The sequence below is a fragment of the Athene cunicularia genome (assembly GCF_003259725.1).
Source record: "Athene cunicularia isolate RWA chromosome 4 unlocalized genomic scaffold, athCun1 chr4_part3, whole genome shotgun sequence".
In the NCBI taxonomy this organism is placed as follows: Eukaryota; Metazoa; Chordata; class Aves; order Strigiformes; family Strigidae; genus Athene; species Athene cunicularia.
The window spans coordinates 2,513,164-2,525,547 of NW_020799100.1; the positions used below are offsets into that span (position 1 = coordinate 2,513,164).

At 41.5% G+C, this 12,384-nt stretch overlaps 1 long non-coding RNA gene across 1 annotated transcript; it reads right to left on the reverse strand.

The window, feature by feature from the left end:
- Positions 1-2,568: 2,568 nt before the first annotated feature.
- LOC113479978 lies at positions 2,569-12,347 on the reverse strand. Its single transcript, XR_003398409.1, has 3 exons — positions 12,154-12,347; positions 4,577-4,676; positions 2,569-3,998 (listed from the first exon to the last, which is right to left on the reverse strand). It is a non-coding gene; the product is annotated as an uncharacterized LOC113479978 (long non-coding RNA).
- Positions 12,348-12,384: the final 37 nt, after the last annotated feature.

Below are 12,384 nucleotides of genomic sequence, written 5' to 3' on the forward strand. Positions count from 1 at the left end.
ACATTCAGTACAACAGATCTAAAACCTAGAGCTGAGATGAGAAGAAAGAGACCATAGGAACAGAAAAAAAGGATCAAGAAGAAAATCCTGTGATCCATCAAGAATATTGCTCTTTCGTGACTGAAGTGTGCTGTATAACAACAGTAAAGAAGCCACAGAAAACTGCTTTAATCTAACATGGAGCAAGGAACTTCATTAGAATGAGAAAAACCGTATGATTGCTGAAATTACACTGCCTTTCTTGAACTTGCTCAAGCCACCCCATGCCTGGATTATTGCTAAGGGTTTAGAGAACTAAATACACAGTACTCTTCAAAAGGATGTGGGGGAAAGGGTTGGAAGCGAACGTAACACAAGGAAACCTGGAAAGGGGAGGAGGACTATGAACGCAACTTTCCCCATCTGCAAAATCAATTCAACTAAAATTGAGTAAAAGAACAGGATGATGTCTCCCTCCTACATTCCATTCCATTCTTCGTGTATACTGACATAAGAAGGGTAAGCATGAAAAATAGCTCTATTTTCAGTCACACAAAGATTAAAGAAGTTTGAGGATATATGCAAAAGAAGTTACAAGACTTCAGCCAACGGCTTCCTCTGCTGTAAACTTTGCATGGCCTCCTACAAGGGGACTGGCTCTGCTGGCAGCATCAGACAGGCTTGGAGGGCCCTCTTTGGGGACTGGCACATTAGCAGGTCGCTTAACTATTGTCCTATATCATACAAGAAGCATGTTCTCATGCAGTCAAAGGCAACCTTCCAAACAGAGTTGAAAAGATTACCTTTCTGAATCAACATTAAGGTCCAGAGCAGGTACATAATGGGAGCCTGAAAAAAAAAAAAACTTGGTTGCTGAAACCACCACCCCCACCAAAGAACTTTTGAATGGTCATGCCCTAAACTATTCCTTCCTTTATCTTCTAAACACAATGTCGCCAACTGAAAACCAAATTATCATTTAGTGCCTAAGCAGTGAATGTTAACACTCAGTTAAATAAAGATTAACTGCATGGCTCATATTAATATATAGGAAGATCTGACGCATAAATTTTAACACAATGTACCAGCACTGTGTTCATTTTTGTTTAAAATAAGAATTAGTAGAATCTGTCTATCAAAAAGGCTTTTAATAAACTCAAAAGTACATGGTATTTTTCCTATAAAGGGAAAAGTGTATGTGAATACACCAACAGAGATGAAGGTAATTAAAATAGGAAAAAAGATAGCAAAAACAATTTCAGTTAATTCTCCTTTTCAGGATCTAATTAACCTTAAAAACTGTGAGCCTCCAGCCTTTCCCATGCATTTCAATGCAATGGAGAATGTCTCTTGCTACAAACTCCAGGTCTGATTTAATGGAGTTTTGATTGAGAATAAAGACAGAAGAGTCAGTCTGTGGTACCCTCTCTTCACACTGAAAAGTGTCCAGTTCCAAAGGCAAATGCACTCAGCTCAGTCATCCCAATTAAAGTGTCGGCTGCTATTCAGCATAAGCAAAGATAGCACAAGGAAAGCAAAAGAATCAGCCATTACAGCATATTTACAAAGACAGCACAGAAATTGATGTTGGCTAGGGACAGCAAAGGAAAACACATGTTCTTTAAACAAAGAGATGTATATACGTATATGTATATATTTACCCATACAGAGCTTCCCCCCCTAAATCTCATAATAAAATTTCATTAAAAAAAAAAAGAAAAACTCCTTTGCTCTCTTTAGGTCATTCTCTTGACTCTTTTGTCTGTATGAAAATAAGCAGAACTACAGCTGAAGCTGCAGTATCTGGCTGTTGAAACAGCATCTTCTTGCTGCAAGTAAAAAGCGTTAAAAATAAATAAATACCCAAAGACCATTTTTGTCTATAACAACTCATCTAGTATGCACAGCACACATAAACCCTGATCTTACGCTGATGTCAGCCTGCTGTAACCCCTCGTGCCTCAGAAGGAATTTCTGTGCTGAGATCAGGATCCCACCCGATGTTGGCTGGGTCATACCCTGCAGTGGTGCCAGGCACAGATCTAGTGGCATCTCTGGAGGTTTTGTATCAGTGCTAGCGGCAGCCCGTTAAATTCAGGTCAAGTCACCTGAAATGCTCCAGCTTCCTTGTTTCCCAAATGCCTACCAGTTACTATATTTTTAACAGAAAGAATGAGAGAGACAAAGAGACTTCCCTGCCAAAGGTTATCTCCAAGTTCATACTGTGCGTCCTTATGCTGCCACATCCAGTAAATCATTAACGTTGTCTGTTCCAAGCAGGCTTCCCTGGGACCGGGTTTGTGGGGCCAGCACGAATTTGTGCAGGCTGCTGCAGTATGGAGGACAAGCTGGGCTGGCACCATGGCTCTCTGTGGATGCAGCCAGCCTTCAAATGGTTGTGAAATGATCTTTCAAAGTTCAGCTTTCAACTGCTACTGTTGTTTTCAAGAACAAAAGAGTGACAGGCAACCGGAGTCCGCTCAGCAAGAACACAGCTCACCCAGGGCACCTCCCCAAAGTCCTCTGTGCTGCTTCGAAATGCCCCGGAGAAGGGCGAGGGATGCTCTGCTCTCCTCAGCATCCCTGAAGAGCACCAGCACTGGGCTTTTGGCCTAGGTGCATGCTCGTGCTCACACACAAGGAGCTTCAACCACTTCAGCCTACCCATGTAGATCAAAATTACCGGGGGGGAGGACTGCAGTGTAAATGCTGTGATCTCCCAGTAGTGGGGGTAAAGGTCATTTCTGACTTCTCTTATTTGAGAGGAAATTCACTTCCAAAAGCTAACACATGACAGTGATAAAGTCCTTCTTAAGACCTCGAAGATCCACCTCAACTTCCTATGCAACAGCTGGCATGGGTTTACAAAGCCTGGGAGTAAACTGGTACATGGCCCATGCCCCTGTACTCAGCACCGTGAGGGACTCTGTACCCTTTTAACCCTTTGTACAGCCAGACGACCCAGGCTAGCAGCAGCAGCAGGATGCCACTCTGAAGTGTAATTATTTTATAACTTCTACTTATTTTTTGGAATATCAAAATTGATGACAATCACAAAAGCAGATTGATTAAATCCTTAGCACAAACACACCAGGATAGAGAAGTTGTTTTGCTGTCATCCCAAGGAAGCATCTATTTGTAAAGTACATGGCAATATCAAAGAGCTCTCTATTGATTAAACTTTGAAAATAAAATTGTAGCACTTATCATATGCTGTTTGCAAAAATGCCAATCATTCTAATACTCACATAAGCATACTGTGTGTTCCCCCTGAACTCGTTAAATTTATTACTGAGACTCAATCCCGAGCTGCCTACATGTGGAAAAAAAATCTTTCAGATAATGCATTAACATTTATAACCAGTATTTAAAACCATGCATGGTGCCATCTCAAAAGATAAGGGACTTGTCAGCATTTCCAGTATAAGCCTCATTTCAGTGGATGGAGGGAGGGAGTGGCAACACTGTATTTCAGCTATTTTAAATGACACCAGCAAGAAGCCTGACATACAAGTTGTCAGTCTTTCAGAGATAGGTGCATCTTTCACCTCCACATTCAGTTTAAAAAATAGTGAAATTCTCAGTAGATCATTGCAAGCTACCTGGCAAGCGCTACCATTTTGCTTGTGCATACGGCAGCCTGCACAATTATAATTCTAGATCTAAACCTTCATATTAGAAAAGCTTTTAAGGTGTGGAACAAAAATGATATGCTAGTTTATCACAGGTATACTTGTATTCTACAGAAGAAAGAAAGAGATAAGGAAAGCAATATCTAAGAATACAACAGTGAGGGCTTGGTCCATGACTCATCAGATGTCCCTGAAGTATCAAAATACTAATAATACTGAATACAAAAGTTAATGATGAAAAGGGTAAAAAATAACAACAAAAAATGTTTTTTTGGATAGAAATTTGTAGGTGCAATGCATCTGCCATTGAGCCCAGTTCTGCTACAGATAAAAGCATAAGGTGTGATTTGCAAAATGAGACCTGTTAGTTGTTGATGTCAAAGCATTCTGTCAAGAGAAAGAAAAAAAAAAAAAAAAAAAAATCAAAAGTCAACAAGCAGTTGTCATAAGGGAGGCTTCAGAAGGTCACAACAGCTCTAAAGAAATATGTAATGCTTATATTTGAGATGATCAGGACCACCAACCAGTTCATACCTAAATAGCTATAAAGGAATGATCTCATCCCTACATAATTTCAAGTGCATCAGTATCACCAGCTAGAAATAATAAAGCCAAACACTTCTATCTGCAACAGCAACAATATTTCTAGTCAGAAAGCTCAAATGCTAACCAATGTAGTGGTTGCAAAGCAAAAACGCTGTGGAGCAAGTATGTGTGCAAATAACTGGGTCTGCCCAGAGTTTTCAAGATTCCAAGCCAGAGCTGATTACCAAAGGTGGCTGAACTGTCCTTTTCTACCAGCTTCACTTGCTGCTCAGTCATAAAGTCAACATTAAAATCTCCTGCCATGCAAGTGATGTCATTGTTTTACAGGAAAAAGACTGATAGATGGTAAAAAAAGATGCCAGAGCAGTAATTCATAAATTACATGTGTGGCATGTGTGGCAGTTCGGACACATACTTACCCACTAATTATTCAACAGTTTCAAATGTCCCCTGGCATCTCCTGGCATTTACATCAGAAGGGAGATTGCTAAGTATCTTCATCATCCTGGACCACAGTGACTGCAACATAAAGCAGAAGTATTACCATAACTTCCTCCCTTCCTGTTGTGCTTTCAGTCAATGTGCCATGTTTGGCACATCCCTGTTTTGCTTTGAAATGAGTCTATCAAGGCTCTGAGGATGCCCAGGAAAACAACTTAAAGCCCAGACAAACTGTAATGTTAAAAACTGAGATATCATGCAATTTTAAGCACCATCAGAATTTGATCACTGTCAATAGGTGAGGAGATTCTGAGTATGCCTATTTACTACCTGAGCACCTAAATCTCACCATAAAATGTCGTATTAGGTACTTGAGATTTGTGTGTGTTTGTGTCTAACTCACCAGAGCAGAAGTCAGCTGAAATCCTGGCCCCATGAAGTCAAAGGGAGATTTGTCAGCAGCTGAAGTCTAGGTCAGGGTTTTATGTATATTTGTATTGTGCTTTGTGCACTAACAACTCAGGGAGCTACTTCAGATGCCAAATAAATTTTAAGGTTTCCCTGGAGTTTGGAATTCTTTATTCTAAGTGATTCTCCCCAACATATTAATGTAACCACCATTCTCATAAGTTCTAATTGTCTCATCAATTTCTTTTCATGCCACTTTGAGTTATACATCACGCTTCAAAGTCATTATTTGTAACCAAACAGCCTCCACAAAGAGAAATATTATAGGGTATTTTTCACGTAAATGATTACTGCTCAGAGACAGCAAAGTTTCTGGCTAAAGTGATGTGGAAAAGACTGCAGGAAAGTAGGGAATATTTTACTTCAGTCAAAAAAAGAAGTCCTTAATTCTCAGAGACTTAACTTTTCTATCCTTGGAAAATCAGAACAGAAACTATTTCTTCCTAAGAGCATCTTTGGGTTTTTAAGGTGTTGTTTTGGTGTTTATTTTGTTTTGTTTTGTTTTTTTCTGACTTATTATACCCCCTTTTGAGAGATAAACTGCTTGGTTTTTCAGAGCAAGTTCTTCTTTCCTATTGACTCAAGGTAGCTCCTTGGCCTACACTGTGTTGAGTGCCTAGCGATAAACTAGCTTCACCTCTGACTCCAGAAATCACCATCTCAGCCCCACAACCTCTTTTACACCTATGTAACTCTATACAGTGAAGCCTCATATTGAGCCTAGGCAGAAACAAGACCTTGAAACAGCCCTGCAAATAATGGTGTGTCTGATCTGAAGTGAAAACATTTTCAAACATAGGGCTATTCCAACCCATTATCACTTGGTATTGCAGGATTCTGCAAACAAGAAGGCAAATGCTTAAGAACATGACCCTTCCCTGCTCCTGACAGGCAGCTGGGTGAGTCGCCAAAACAATTTTCCGTTTTGAGCCAAACCCTGACGTGTATTTTTCTGACAGATAACAGTGGATGAGTGTGGCGGGTTGACTCTGGCTGAACATCAGGTGCCCACCAAGTTGCTCTATCACTCCCTTCCTCAGCAGGATGGGGAGGGTGGGGGAGAAAATAAAAAACCTCGTGGGTCAATATAAAGGCAGTTTAATAAAGCAAAAGCAAAGGCTCTGCACAGAAGCAAAAGAAAGCAAAAGATTTATTCTCTACTTCCCCTCAGCAGGTGATGTTCAGCCACTTCCCAGGAAGTAGGGCTTCAGTTGGCTGACAGAACACAGATGTTGTAACAATGAATGCCCCCCCCCCCCTTTCTTTTAACTTTTATCGCTGAGCAGACGTCATATGGTGTGGAATATTCCTTAGCTTAGTTTGGGTCAGCTGTCCTGGCTGGGCCCTCTCACAAGATCTTGCCCACCCCCAGCCTACTGGTGAGGGGGGATGTTGGTGAGACAGCCTTGATGCTGGGGCAACTGCTCAGCAGCAGCCAAAACACGGGTGTGTTCTCAGCACCTTTTAGTGACAGCAAAAAGCACAGCACTGTGAGGGTCCTGTGGGGAAAATTTACGCCATCTCAGTCAAACCAACACAATGAGGCCAGGCTGCAACCTTTCATCTGGTCAACACAATTCTCAGTACTTCTGCTAAAGAAGTGGGAAACTAAAATCTCTAATTGCCACTGCCTTTCATCAAATCTGGTTCAAAATATTTCTGAAGGAAGGGTACCTTGACTGAGCCAGACATATACACATACTGTGTACATACATAAAGCACAGTTACATTTCTGTTAGAAACCAGGTGAAAAACACGAAAGCCAATGACTGCCAAAGTGTTCTTCAATCAGCAACTGTTCACAAACATCTCAAGGAATGAACTTAATAGGGGAAATTTTTGGGAACACGTGGAGTCTGAAAAAAATACTGGGTTTTTTTTCTACTCGTCTTTTTTTTTTCTGGAGCAAAACCAGAACTATGTGACCTCTGTGAATAATGACAACTCAATGACACAGCTCTCATTCTGAATGTGGAATATGAAATGCTCACTGTGAACTGCTCAAAAATAATCCTCAGGCCATGATTATTCATAGAAATTATTTGGTGAGTAATTTCAATTAAATAAATTCAAGGAATCAAGAAAAAGCGGCTAAACTGATAGAATGCATTATTTATGATGAATAATTCATTTGGAGGAACTTTCCCCTCCAACACCATTGCAGAAAGCCAGCTCAAGGCATAGGACACTGGAGTCCCACTTAAGCCCTGTTTTGAGGTCTTAATTGGGGGCTTTCATGATGAATCACTCTGGGCTGGCCCTCTGCCCGGGACTGAATTTCACCCATTGCTCCTGCTCCTTGCATATTGCTAGATATGCCATTAGCACAGTGGGATTTGGATTCTTTCAACTTTACTGTCATCAAAATTATGATATGAAGAGATTTCACTACATTTCTTTTACCACTAATAAATAAAGGGAAGAAACCTCTCACATCAACCCACCAGACTTTCAACAGTGAACATTCATCATAGCCATACATCAACTGCATTACACAAATATGAGCCCCATCACTAAGGCACGTCCATTCAGTAAAGCAAGAAAACCTGATCATTTCATCAAGACTCTCTGAATTACTAAAAAGGCTCGTCTGCACTTGTGCTTGCATGATGGGACATATCCAGTTAAAAACGTTCACAGTCCACAACACATAGATTATGACCCTGAGGAAATCTGAAAAATTGCATTTATAAATGGTAGTGGTAAATATTAGTGTAGACATTCACGCATTTGAAATTCGAGGAACGAGAAATCTATTGTTGTTTTAAGGATGGAAAAATATTTTTTTTTGTTCTTGATGTTCAGCAACATCATCAGGAAGAATCATCTCACTGTTCCTAGCAGAGAAAAAAAAACACTGACATGATGAAACAAAACACTTCCAAAAATATTTAACCCACTCATTAAGACCTAAGTGTATGCTTTTAAGTTGAACATTTGTTCAAAGATCTGATTCAAATCCCACTGAGATCAGTAGGAGTCCTTTCACTGACACCAAAGGGCTTTGGATCAGACATACTACTCTGCTGAATAGGATGAACACATCCATAAATATCAACTGTCTTACAGTACTTTGCTGGGTCCTATGCTAAAAGGGGGGGGGGTGTGTGTGTCTCTGTGTGTGTATGTGTGTGTACAAGGGGAGGGGAGATTTGTTTTTCTATGTAACAAAATAAAAAATTGGGTTAAAGCTAAAATAAATTACATAGTGGTGAGTCTATCAGTATCCCCAGTGCACAGGCTACCTAGGATGCTTTCTGACAGACAGCTTCTCTATCACATTTCCTGCTGAAACCAATATTACTGGTATTATAACTCACAAAATTGGGGCTTTATTTTTAAGAAAGTTAGGGTTCCGCATTAATGATACAAAGCATCAGAAATTGATAGTTTTACTGCTGAGTTTTGAACCACCAGTGTAAAATCATGCTGTGCTGTTACAACACAGATTACCCCAGACAAATCACGGCAAAGTCTCTTTGCAAAAAATTATGTTCTAATTAGACAATGGGTCTCAAAAACATGTATCCTTGGCCAGGGTCTGAGCCCTTGCAGGAAGAAGCAGCTGAGGGAAGAATTACAAAGCATGTTAAGTCATAGTTCATTAAATTCTTTTGTTTATAAAGTAGATAGTCATGAAGTTGCAGTAAACACTATTCTGAAGTAGCCCATGGCTCTCCATATGCTTGAATGGTTCAGGGAAATGGAGCTAAAAAATGTATCTGCAAACCAATGAAATTCATTACAGGTAATAGCAAAGGCAATTACTGACTGCCAGCAAAAAGCAACTCAGCAGCCCCCAGGCACCCAGAAGGCACCGGCACTCAGGAATGCCCCTCTACCCATGGCCTGGCTGCTGCTGGGCAGCACGGGTGAGCGGGGATGGACGCCAGGGCCGTGGAGGGCAGAGCCCCGGCTCCTTCCAACCTTCCCTCATGCTCACCCTCCTTCACTCGGACCTTGCCCAAGGAAAGGAAGCAAAAGGCAGAGCCTCCTCTCTCACCCCTTGCTTTACAGCGTACTTCCCAGTGCTGCTGCAGGAGATAAAACCTTGGATTAAAAGTAACAATTATTTTGCTCACTGCTAAATCTGGAAACTGTTTATTTCCTTAATAATGACTTTTAAGTGAGGCACAAAAATATCCCACTTACAGTACAGGAAATATTCCAGAAAAGTACATACTCAGGGAGAGAGAATGTCTCTAGCTACAAATAGGCACACATACACACACGAGCATACAGAGAAAAATCCTCTTGGAAAACAAGAATATAGGGTACTTGTTGAATAGCAATGATGATTATCTAAAGCTAACATGGAGCAGGCATATCATATTATATAGCTCAGGATCACAGGATGAGGAACACATGAGATCACTAAGCAGCTAAATTTACAAATTCTCATTGTTTCACCACATCAGTCAACATGTTTTCTTCACAAAAATCAATACTGGCATCTATTTATACTACATTAATAAATCCCTCCTTACCCACCGCCAGCACCCAGGCTACCTTGGTAGTTTCTAATGATCAGTAAAACTTAAAACCTGACCTCCATCCAATTCACAGAGATTTGTGATTAGTTTCTTGATGGAGCCTTTTTCTTCATTCCACGAGACTTGGTGGATATGTTTGTTCCTTCTTCATTTATATAGAGAGAAACAGAAACAGAAACCAGTAGGTAAAAACGTGTAAGTAGTGTTTAGCATCCGTCTACAGACACAATGTGAAGAAAGAAAATGATCTCCACCTTTCCAGACTTACTCTGCTCCCTGATATTTACTCTCACAGAGGACAACAGCGTGATGTGCACTAGGTAGGAAGCGTAATCATTTGTGCCAAATTTTGTGTGCTTTTGCTTCATGCTGTGGTCTGCATTTTTTTTTCCCTGCCAGTAGATAAAGTGGTGGCTTTAGGACCATGCAGGAGCCAAGAGCTGCTGTGGTGTATGTACCAGCACAGGACTAACAGACAATTTTAAGGTGGTTAAGGCTGGTATCAGGCAAATATCATACTTGCTCTGCAGCAGTCTGGCAGTGCTCCCGTGGGAAACAGGTATGGGATAATTAAGGGCTCTTAAGCCATCAGATAAAGATATTATAAGGATAAAAAATTCAAACTGAAGGTAGCCAGATGCAGAGTTGTAGAGAAAGCACAATTTTTTACCTGTGGGAGATGAAAGCTATTGGAACGATTTACCAAACATTATGGCAGATTTTCATCATAAGCAATTGCTAAAATCTGCCTGGATGTTATTGGTTTCTCAATTTTGTTGTTTTTCTTTTTCCTATGAAGTATGATCTAGTTTAAACAGGAATTAATTCCAATTTAGCTGATGGCCTGGGTTATGCAAGATCCAAAAGCGACAATGGTTGCCTTATAGTCTATGAATCTGCAAGTTCATGAATCTGTACTCAGTCTTCCTAACTTTGCTCCAAAAAGGAGGGTGGGGGAACACAGCAAAGTATTTGGGAAAAAAAAAAGAATCCTTCATCATGCTTACAAATCAAGTGTAACACTGAGTTTTCCCAAACCCTCATAGGCTGCTCTACCAACCTGCCTCCTGGCCTTCCATTCCTGGAGGCTCCCAGATAGTCACAGCCTGAAAATGTTCCCATGTTCAACATGCAAAATAAAAAGGCAGTAAAACAGGTGGGGGGGGGGGAAGCTGTTCTTTTATACTCTGTTTTTAATTGAAAGGATTATAAAACACTTCGGGCATGCTGAGAAATCATGACTTTGTTCCTAAATAAAAAGCTGTAGCTGTTTTTTTTTTAAACCCTTGTTCTTCCTCCTACAACAGCAGTTATTATACGCATGCATTTGCAGTGTAATAGAATCAGTATCATCTCTGTGTCTTATTACTGTTGCAATCCCCTAACATGCTGTTCCTTCCATCCCACATGAATCTGGTAATTACTGCTGAGGCATGCCATGCGTACACTTTCCCTTCCAAGGCAGCATCAGCTGTTACCACAAACACATTTCCTACGTACTAGTAAACACAGGCAAGTGGGACAGTATATGTTGTCCCATGAGCCAATTCCAGGCCATGATACTTGCTCACCAGAAAGCTGCACATCACTGAAACTCACGGATGTGAAACAAATGTATGCTGTGAGATGAGAGAAAAATGCATTTGGCTTACTTCTGCCTTCAGCTTCTGCTGTGTTGGAGCAAGCCCTGTGAGTGCTGGCAACGCCGTGCAGGGCTGCTCAGGTGAGACATACTGACGGTAGGTTACAGCAATGTCTGTGTGCCTCTGTGCGTGTGTTAGCGGGGCAGGGTTGTGCATGAATATGCTCCCTTCAGAAAAACAAAACAAAAAAGTCAACCCGGGTCTACTTTTACCTTCTCTTTTTAGGCTGATGCCCCTAGACTGTGTTAGATCCTAAAATAAGATTTGTTTTGCTCTGTAACTAGTCTAATTTTGCTCCCCAAACACCATATACTTAATGTTTGAAGAAGAAAACAAGTAAAAAATCTTACAGAATAATAATCTGGCTGCTGTTGTATTGGTGTTGTAAAACTCCAGATCTGCTACACACATCTTTCCCGATCCCACCAATTTTGCTCCTGAATTCAGCTGGATAAAGAGACTTAGAAATGGAGCAGCTGAGTGCGTTTCAGAATCCCAGTCCTGTTGAAATTCATGCAGCACCACACCAAAAGCATGTTCCAGTGTGGGATGCTCCTGCTTTTCCCCCAACCTCTCCAAATTTTAGATCGGGAAGTTGCAGCTGCTCCAGACCCAAACACAAACTCCAGCAGTGTTCCTGCCCGGCGGTGCTCCAAAGGCACCTGTGCCATAGGGTGTTACCTTTCCCCATCTCAAGCCCCCCCTAAGAACAGAAAACACATTTCTCCTGCTCCTAAAACGTGGGCTCTGAGACGTCATGGCTAAAGAACACAACGGACAGTACCTCCTTTGCCAAACCCAGCACCCTTTTGGCAGCAAACCTCTATGCTCTAAAACCCAAGTGGAGTGTGTATAATTCCCTGTCAAAACCTGGTAATAATGCACCACTTTAAAAATTCGTTGTGGAGTGTCTTTTTTTTTTTTTTTCCCAGTGTGAACCCGAAGTTTTACCTTCCAGAGATCAAGAGCAGCCATCCTTTCCCATCAGACAGATGTGTGCCCCGTGCATGGTGCTTCACAGTAACCCACCTCCAGCAGCTCCTTCCTTTCACCGGCAGCCAAAGGCTCTGCCCCGCCGTCGCCGTTTGGCAGCGGGACCAGTGCAGCCGGTGGGAACGATCCCGCGGGATGCGGGCTGCGCCGGGCAGCGCGCAGGGACGCGGGCGCGGAGCTGCCGTGACC